The 9,342-nt window shown below is 36.0% G+C and overlaps 1 pseudogene; it reads left to right on the forward strand.

The window, feature by feature from the left end:
- The first annotated feature begins 2,084 nt into the window (after positions 1-2,084).
- Positions 2,085-9,022, forward strand: LOC130458118 (U4/U6.U5 tri-snRNP-associated protein 2-like; annotated as a pseudogene).
- The last annotated feature ends 320 nt before the right edge of the window (positions 9,023-9,342 follow it).

Below are 9,342 nucleotides of genomic sequence, written 5' to 3' on the forward strand. Positions count from 1 at the left end.
GATCCTGTGGCTAAGAGAAGCTGAAATTTTGACAAGAGGGTGGGCAACAATTGAAGATGTTGTAAATTCTTTTGGCGAAGATTAGGTTGATTAGGAGGTTGGTATTACAATGATGTGTAACTTATGAATTATAAATGTTTTGTGTAATGAAAAGGAGAGAGAGACAACGAGCCAGAGATAGAAGCAGAGAGATACAGAAACAAAGGGAAAGAGAGACAAAGAGAGAGAGATAGTGAATGCCAAAGAGTCAGACAGACAGAGACAAAGACACAGAGATAGAGGGGGAGAAAGAGGGTGAAGGAAGGAGGAAGGGAAGAAAAGAAGAATGGAGGAAGGAAGGAAAGAAAATACAAGGAAGGAAGAGAAAAAGGAAGAAATGGAGGAAGGGAGGAGAAGAGAGGAGAGGGGAAAGATAAGAAGAAGGAGAAGGAAGAGTAATTAACAACCTTAGTTTTTATAAAGCATTATTCCCAAAAGGGAATAAGGAAGAAACTGAAAGTAAAAACTGGATGTGTATTAATAGAATCTATTGCTCATTCTATGGATTTATATGCCTTCTGGGTAATGATATACAAGTTTAGTTTATAGTTATATTAAAATATCATGCACTTTGTAAACACCTGGCCTTCACAGTGCCATCATTAAACCCTTTCATCATTTGTCTGTTTTAGAAAAAAAAAATCATAGCATACACTATGGAATTGTAAAAAGATAGATGAAATATATATTTGGATGAAAGGTGATTTTCTTAATGAAAACTATTTACAGTTTAACACAATATATTACATACACATGTATAGATATTATATTGTACATATATACATATATTTATAGATATTTGGAATCATAGAAAGATTCTGATTAGGTGAATTTATTATTTCATGTAATATACCCATTTTAATGTTTCAGAAGTAGGTCAACATGTTATAAAAGACTGTAGAAGTAAACTCTATGAGACTGTCACCTTGGATTTTGGCTTCCTCTGGTACAAGTCCACTTTGATAACTCTTGAAGTCATTGAGTTTATTACTAAATTGTTACTGACACAGATGAGACATTACTGAGATTCTTAAATCTCTCTGAGGTAACCATATGGCTCCTCTCCCTCTAAAAATTTTAATATTTAATGATAATCCTTATATATTCTCCAATTACATGAACCTGGTTAGAGGCTAGAAATTCAATCTTTCTTTCAAAGAAATAAAAATCCATTAAATAAAAGTCATTATCTCTTTTGTACTTATTATAAATTAGAATTTCAAGCATGATGTATTAAAATTTATCTCATATTTTTAATACAATGAAGAAAGAAGCTTTTAGATTAAGCCTCAATACAATGTTATTTTGTTTGTTTGTTTTCCTTTTCTTACAATATCTAATTGGTTGAATACCAAAAAGCCTGCTAAGTTTAACTTTTGGCCAAAAAAAAAAAGTAACTATCTTCCTAACAGCAATGATTGAAATGTCTTCTTTCACTGCAAATCTCATCATCAGCAATACATCCACAATTTATACATCTATTATCAATTCTTTATTGTTGCCATTTGACTTCTTTCTAATTGTATAATTAATTTGATGAATCAAGAAATGAAGCATGTAATGTGCAACTACTAAATGTCTAACTTTGCTGGCTGCTATGGGGGACACAAAGAAAGATAAAATCAGTCCTTGTCCTTGTAAAGTTTACAGTCTAATTGGGACACAAGAAGTCCAAGTAGTCAATGAGTCAATATGTGGGGTAAAATGTAGTTGATTACCAGAATAGAAATATATTTAGTTTCTGTCTATAGTAAAATAAATTGCTTATTTTATCTTTATTGCTATGTTATACTTCATCAGGAGGACAAGAATAAGCATGATATTATTTTAGAGATTTTGCTTTACTTTCAACAAGTCTAAATTTTTCTTGAAACAGAATCCATTAATTTAATTCCAGTGAACTTCCAGCCCCAGAGAGTCTGGTGTAGATAATAGAATGCCGATCAGCTTGGAATCAGGTTCAAACCTTACATGTATCACTTACTAGCTGTGTCATGGGAAGCAAGTCACCTAATCTTTATATGTCTCAGACAAAGCTATTAAACATGACAGGATACAATATGGCCTGGTTGAGGAAGTTCCCACATCAGGATTTTCCAATGCTGACAAAATCAGATGTTTCATTTGCTGTTCTCATGAAGCAGGTGAAGTTAGACTAGGAAAAATCAAAGACTCTCAAGAGTAAAATTCTGAAAATCCAAAGAGAATATATTTTGAGGGAGAAGAATATAGTAGTTGTATAAAGAGACCAATATGGATATCCAGTGATCTCACTAGCAAACTTAAAATTAAAACAAATCAAAACATACAGAAAATACTCATGATGTGTACAGAAGATATGGAAAGTAATATTCCAGATTAACCCTAGAAAACATTCCTCTTAATGTGGTGGAGCCAAAATGGTGGCTTAGAAGCACCAACAAAAGCTGAAACCACTCTGAGAAATCTCTAAAATCAACTTTTAAATAGTGTCTCAAAATGACTGAAGTCACAGAACCAATAAGGAGACATAGTGAGGTGACTCTCCAGTGCAAACTAACTTGAAATGTACTGTAATGAGGGTTTTATTTTTATGTGGGAAGAAAAGAAAGGGAGAGAATGAAGTCTTTCCTCCCTCAAGGCAAGAACAGAGGGAGGAGGAGTTGATGTTGGTTTTGGACCAAGAGGTAGAAGGAGGGTGAATCTGTTCTTCCCCCCTGTCAGCCTTCTCTAGGTATGGCTCCTCACTAAGCCTGCCTGTATACTCTCCACTCTTTGGTTCTTTCTAAATAACAAACTTATTATAGGGAGAGAGAGATCACTTCTCTCCCTCCTCAACTATAACTGCTCTTCACTCAGTCTTGAGTCAGAGTTTGATAACAAGTTTATTCTAAAATACAGGAATGAAGGATAAGGTTGAACTGGCTGGTAGATTGGGGTCAGGAGGGAAGAAGGAAAAGGGGATCCCTAGCTGGTTAAGCTCTTCCCCTGAAAGTTAGGCAACCTAGGTTTGGTGGCCTGAGCCCCTGAGAGTTTCAGAGTGATGAACCCTGGCTTTTGACACAACACAGCAGGTGTCTCCACGTTCAGGGTAAAGGGAGATTGGGATAAGTCTTCTTGTCGACTCCTTTTCTCTCCAATTCTCTGCCCACTTGCTGGTTTGGGATGATTGTGATCAGGTTCAGGGAAAGAAAGATTTCTTGGATCAGGATCCAGTTAGAGATTAACTCCAGAAGTCTCAAATCAGAGAGAACAGATCAACTGACTCCTTCTGGTGTAGCAGTTAAAATTAGTTTCTCTGCTAGAAGTATTATATTTTTATGAGGTTTATTAAGATTAAGAATTAAAGAAAATACAAAATAAGAAAGCACGGGCCTAGGAGGGCCAAATGCTCCCATTCACTTACACTACATCTTGAGAGACATGTGTCCCTGGAAGCACAAGCAGGAAGAGAGAGCAAGAAGAAGGCAGAGTCCCTTTAAAAACCCCTCTCTCCTCTTGGTCCAGGTGATGACCTCACCTGAGATAATGGGGAACTCTGGGAGCTACCAAGGACTCCTGGGAATTGAAGTCTGGGGTTCAAATCTCCATTTTTACACTGGGTTGTTCCCTTTCTCAAGGTTCCAAACATTCGCTTCCCATCCCCCCTGCTGCTGCTGGAATCTTTGCAGTCTCTCTAGGCTTTTTCCATTTCAAAAGTCTGTGGATTTTCTCTCTCTTATCTTCTAGTTTTTGAATTGTCCGGGTGGGGTCATCTTGATCCCATGGGAATTACTTACCTTAATTCTATTCCTATGATAATCTGACTATTCTATTTGGTATTCCCACTTAATATCTCCCACCCAAAATAACAAATCTTAGCCTAACCTTTCCATGTAGTATTCTGAAACCAATCTTATGCTAAGATCAGGGTTATAGCAAAAATTTTTAGGTTGGATATATAGGTATAATTTTTTGTAAAATGTAACAATTTTTATTTGGGATTTAATAATAATTTTTAACAATATGTAACAATGTTTAAACTCCATAATAACAATGTACTACGTGACTATGAAATCAATGCATTTTCTTCTACTCCTAATATCTTTTATGCTTATGTAAAATGTATTAATTATAATGTATACATATGTACTATTCTTTTATGTACAGGTTGATTCATTCTTTCCCTATAGTTAACTACCTATGTACAGAATTTCCCTTTCCTCCCTAAACTATTCTGTCCCTGTCTGTTAAGAGTTAATATGTTAATTTCCCCTATCTTATGTTAGTTTATTAGGCTGTTATTATTTTACATATGCACATGTATGTTTCCTATATAAATATTCCATATAATACATACATATTACATATATGTGTACATATATAAGTTCTGTTTTGAAGTCATCCAGTAGGCAGAGAGTGTCTATTTAAATAGAATAAGGAATAATCAGAAGTAAAACTGTGCATAGAAGAGTGCAGGCCACCCACCCCCAAACTATTGTACCAGGTTCTAAATCTGGGCACAAGATGACTTTGAGATACTAGAATTCTACCTAAGCCAAAACAGAGAAACTCCATATGTATCCCTTAAAGTACTGAGCCTGTATTGAGTATTGATGCCCTGAAGTCCCTAGTATTTGGACTGTTCAAGCTGTTGGTGAAGCTCATAACCCCAGGACAAAATAGCTTCTGGTACTCTGAGTCCTGAAAATCTCTAGTAGTCCTAGAGAAGACTGAATCATCACCTTTCAGAACCCACAGTCTACTTCTTGTCATAACTGATTCTTGCAGAAAACTGAAATTATAGCATGGAAAAACTGAAATTTAAGAGTATACCCTCCAACCTGAAAACATAGTCCACCTTTAAGATGTAAATAAAGGTTAAAAAATGCTGGGAAAACAAGTAAACAGCAAAAGAACACCTAACCATAAGACATTTATAATGAGATAAAGAAAAGCAAGGCATAGAGTCAGTGATAGACAGTGAGATCAAAGCAGCCACATTAAAAGCTTCAAAGAAAAATGGAAATTTGTCTTAGGCCTTGGAAAAGCTCAAAAAGGAATTTTAAAAAATCAAATAAAAGAGGTGGAAAATGGGAAAAAGAAATGCAAAAAAAAAATCATCATTTGGAAAGGCACAAAAATCCAATGAAGAAAAGTAGAATTGACCAAATGGAAAAGGAGGTTTGAAAGATCAAGGCAGAAAATAATTCTTTAAAAATTAGAATTGGTGAAATAGAAGCTAATGACTTCATGAGTCATCAAGAAATAATAAAACAAAATCACAATAATAAAAAATAGAAAAAAATTAAATATCTCATTAAAAAACAACTGACATTGAAAATAGATTGAGGAGAGAAAATTTAAAAAAATATTCGACTACCTGGAAGTCATGATTGAAAACAAATTAAACATATAAGAAATTATCAGAGAAAACTGCCTTGATATTCTTGAACAAGAGGAGAAAATGGAAATTGAAAGAATTCATAGATCATCTCCTGCAATAAATCCCCAAATTAAAATTCCAATGAATATTGCAGTCAAATTCAAGAGCTCCTAGGTCAAGGAGACAATACTGCAATTATCCACAATGAAATAATTCAAATATTCTGGAGTACCAGTAAGAATTATATGGGATCTGGCAAATTCTACATTGAAGGATAGGAAAGTTTAGAATATTATATTCTCAAAGGCAAAGGAACAGAATTTACAACCAAGAATCATCTACCCATCAACATTGATTATATTTTTTGGGTGTGGAAAATGGTCACTTAATTAAATAGATTTCCAAACATTTCTGATGAAATAAACAAAGAACCTAACTCTATATAGAAAAAATGTATATGCAAAAACATAATTCAAGAGAAGTATAAAAAGGAAAGTAGTCAACCTTTCATTCACCCAACAAAGTAGTCCAGGAATCAGAGTCCAAGTTGAAATCAATTTCCAAGTCCATGGTCCAAGCCATAGTCTCCAGCAAAGCTCCCTAGAAGACTCTCCCCAGTTAGAAGACTATCTCCAGAAGACAATCTATTCAGGCTATCTTCTCAAAGACCATATGCCCTGAGGGAATTCAGGCTTGCTTTTGTGGTGATTTCTTATCTCCTCCCCTCTTCACAGGGGCCAATCACAGTTTCCAAATTGCCTAGCACTGTCCAGTGGGCAGTGTTTATGGGATCAACTTCTCCCCTTCTGAAGTTCAATTTCTAATCAAAAAGATTTCCAGATTTCTAATCAAAAAGTTTCCAGATTGAACAGTTTCTATGGATGTGAACTCTTTTGTGAATTCTTAAAAGAATTTATAGATTTCTGACTGACTTTTAAAAAGGGTGGAGCTCTACAAGTATCTTGCAGGTTTCTCACCTAGCACTAAGTAGGGTGTTCAAACTTTTGCTGATTCAATTTAAAAGGTAGACAAAGGAGAGTTAATCCTGTCTTCACAATCTAGTGAGGTACTAAGTGGGGGTACTTAAGTTAATGTAAAGTGTCAACTCCAATTAGGCAAAGAGAATAAAGGATTTCCTTTTCACAAGTGTAAAGGCAGAATAGAGAAAGAGAACAAAGAATTCCCTTTCAAAGATAAAAAGTTAGTACAGATAATGAAGTATTGTTGGTACTTAACGTAAATGCACCAATATTATAGTATCCAAATTTGTAAAGGAGAAAATAAAGGATGTTAAGGAAGAAACAATCACTAAAATCTCACTGATGAGAGGTCTCAACATTCCTCTACTACTACTATATAAATAAAACCAAAAATAAGCAAGAAAGAAATAAAGGAAGTAAACGAATTTTTAGAAAAGTTATATTTAACAGGTATTTGGAGAAAACTGAATTGAGATAAAAAGAAATATATCTTCCTTTCAGCAGCAAATGGTACAATTTAAAAAACTGAACATAAACCAGGGCATAAAAACTTCACAACCAAATGCAGAAAGGCAGAAATAATATGATTTCCAGATCATAATGCAATAAAAATTATAATTATTAATGGTTCTTGAAAAGGCAAATTAACAATTAATTGGAAAATAAATTATCTAAATCTTCAAAATTGGTGGGTCAAAGAAGAAATCATACAAAACAATCACTGATTTCATTGACAAGAATTACAATGAGGAGACAGTATATCAAAATGTATGGGATACAGCCAAAGCTTCCCCCCCCCCACCCCCTGGTTCCTTAATGCCTTGCACTGAGTTCTGGAAGGGACAAAGAAGAAAAAGACTATTGTTATGGATGTTTTCTAGGTGTCTAGGAGGATCTTCACCATCTGCCAGCAGAAGAAAAAGAGCAGTTACTACATTATTATGTTTACCAGGTGTGAACCTTAAACATTCTCAGACCCTACTTCATAAGGTTGGATTGTGAATCTTAAAAATTCTCAGACCCTACTTCATAAGGTTTGGTTAAGACCATTCCCCATGTAAACAATGAAGGGACTTCGATCAGGAATGTGAGACCTCTGTTCCACCCCTACTTAATCATGTTTTAGGGAAGAAACTCCTTGCTGAACAATGAAAAATACTTAAACCCATGCTTATAGTAAGGCAAAAGTTCTTAAGCTGTGCCTATTTTTAGATCTAATACAAGAGGGTGCTAAGTACCTATAAAGGTCAGACAACTTGTGAATTTACAAGGAGCAAAGAGGTGAGCACTTACTCAGAGAGGTTTTCTGGTGTGAACTTAATAAAAAATTTAAGCCTTCTTAGGTGTGAATTAAGAATGGTCTGTCCTTTGGAGAACATCTACTGTGATTGGTAGATGTGAGAACTTAGGGAGGTGACATAGGAGAACATTCCCTTTAAAAGGAGACAAAAAGCTCTCTCTCTGGACAGTCAGCTGGGAAAGGCTGAATTGGAGGAGGCAGCTGGCCAAAGCTGCCTTGAAGGGTCTCTCTCAAGGCTCCCTCTCAGAGATCTTATAATGAGTTGATAAAAGACTGACTGATTCCTCTCTTAGGTTTTTCAGCTTAGGCTGGCTCATGCTGGCCTAGGCTGGTATAGCCCTTTTTTCTCATTATTCCCATTTTCTCTCTTTCTCTTTTTCTTTAATTCCTCATTTGTATTAATTAAAATCTCTATAAAACCCAGCTGACTTGAGTATATTTAATAATTGGGAATTTTTCCCTGGCGACCACCTTATATTTGATTTAAAACAAGACACTGTCTTGCAACCATATTTTCTGAGGTCACAATTTAAGGCTCCAACTCTTTTATCTGCCTCAGTTTATGTCTCCCACTGTTTTAATTATCACACAGGAGACAATGGTTGAATCCACCTTTATGTACCTGACCTTGGACTTTCCCACTGCTCCACTTTACAAGGATGAGAAGGAGCAGCTAATCATCCCCTAAGTGCCATTGTTCAACATCTTGGCCAAATTCAATGGCATGACAGAGAAGAAATACAAGATGTACAAGGAGAACTTTCTGAAGCACTTCCATCTCACCAAGCTACCCCCATATCTTATCTTTTGTATTAAAAGGTTCACCAAGAATAACTTCTTTGTGGAGAAAAATCCAACCATTGCCAATGTCCCCATCACAAATATGGACCTGAGAGAATACCTCTGCAAGGGAGTACAGGCCATACACAAGGACACCACCTATGATCTCATTGTCAACATTGTGCATGCTGAAAAGGGAAGCCCACTGAGGGCTCTTACTGGATCTATGTGCTTCATCACGGGACAGACAAGTGATATGAGCTCCAGAGTTTCCAAGTCACTGACATCCTCCCACAGATGATTACACTGTCAGAGGCCTACATATAGAAATGGAAGAGACAGGATAGTGATAAAACTAACCAGCACAGGGAGAGACCAGGTTCCTGCCTCTTTCCTCTCCATCTGTGGAAGCTGGAGATCTCTGTGGACAAAGTGTGCAGTGAGACTGCCAGATCCCTGGGCCAGGTCTCTCTGCTGTCCCTCTTTCAGACTCAGTATAATTCCTTTGTCCTTCTATGTTATTTTGTCATCCATTCCTGTTCCTGTCTGCCTCTGAGTGGGCAAGGACTCTCTCACTAATGTCATTTATTTCCTAGAGGCCAGTTACCTGAGAGTACCAGAGAGAAGCATTAATTATTTCTTTCAGGTGGCCGGGAACCTTCTTGAACTTGTTCCCTCAAAGCCCTCCCCTTTAAGAGAATGTGTTCTGGAGCATATTAAAAATCCAGGTGCTATTCCTAGAAAAAAGGGGGGATAAAATTTATATCCTTGAATGCATATATCAATAAAAAGAGAGAAAGCTGATCAATAAATTTTATATGCAATTAAAAATCTATAAAAATGGGGGCAGCTGGGTAGCTCAGTGGATTGAGAGACAGGCCTAGAGATGGGAGGTCCTG

This window comes from Monodelphis domestica, chromosome 3 (genome assembly GCF_027887165.1).
Source record: "Monodelphis domestica isolate mMonDom1 chromosome 3, mMonDom1.pri, whole genome shotgun sequence".
NCBI classification, from domain to species: Eukaryota; Metazoa; Chordata; class Mammalia; order Didelphimorphia; family Didelphidae; genus Monodelphis; species Monodelphis domestica.